Source organism: Hordeum vulgare, chromosome 4H, assembly GCF_904849725.1.
Source record: "Hordeum vulgare subsp. vulgare chromosome 4H, MorexV3_pseudomolecules_assembly, whole genome shotgun sequence".
Taxonomy (NCBI): Eukaryota; Viridiplantae; Streptophyta; class Magnoliopsida; order Poales; family Poaceae; genus Hordeum; species Hordeum vulgare.
Genome location: NC_058521.1, coordinates 76,470,363 through 76,471,160, shown reverse-complemented (window position 1 = coordinate 76,471,160; position 798 = coordinate 76,470,363). Strand labels below are relative to the sequence as shown.

The 798-nt window shown below is 39.6% G+C and overlaps 1 non-coding gene across 1 annotated transcript; it reads left to right on the top strand.

The window, feature by feature from the left end:
* The first annotated feature begins 479 nt into the window (after positions 1 to 479).
* On the top strand, positions 480 to 567 carry TRNAS-GCU. Its single transcript has one exon. It is a non-coding gene; the product is annotated as a tRNA-Ser (tRNA).
* Positions 568 to 798: the final 231 nt, after the last annotated feature.

Genomic DNA, 798 nt, shown 5'->3' with positions numbered 1-798 from the left:
TCTCTGTGATAAGAGAGTGCCACAAAAACTAAAGGCACACGATATAGGATGGCAATTCAACATTCAATGTTTTATCGCGTTGAGTGTTGGTTGACTAAAAGACGACATGTTCAACAGGTAGGTGTAATGAATATGCGTATGTTTAGATGGATGTGTGGACACATTAGGACTGGTCGAGACTGGAATGATGATATATGGGTTAGAGTTGGGGTATCACCGATTGAAGACAAGCTTGTTCACTACCATCTAAGATTGTTTGGCACATTCAGCGCATGCATAACTTTGTCGATCGTTGTTTTGATCACTTTTCAGATTATTTTCTTTTCCTCGTTTCGATGTAGTTTTGATATTATATCTATTTCCTTTTTGTGAGCTTATTTATTTGTGTGCAAGATTGATGTTCGTTGTGTGCTTCCTTGTTATGTGGAGGCAGGATGTATGCTCATCGTGTTTCTCGGAAACCTTTCGCTTTGGAACGTGGAGAGATGGCTGAGTGGACTAAAGCGGCGGATTGCTAATCCGTTGTACAATTTTTTTGTACCGAGGGTTCGAATCCCTCTCTTTCCGCTCCCTTGGATCATTTGGGACTTTCAAACTGGAAAGAATTCTGATCCACCCAATGCTTCATTTTGAGTTAATAAAATCTATCCTTTATTAAAAATATATTTATCGCATGCTTCCAAATTCTTCAAGGCATAGCGATGGCTAAAACATGCTGATGATGTCAAGAGAGGTCGAAATAGACCAAACCTCACATACGAGAAGTCCCTGCAGAGATATATGAAGAACCGAAATATC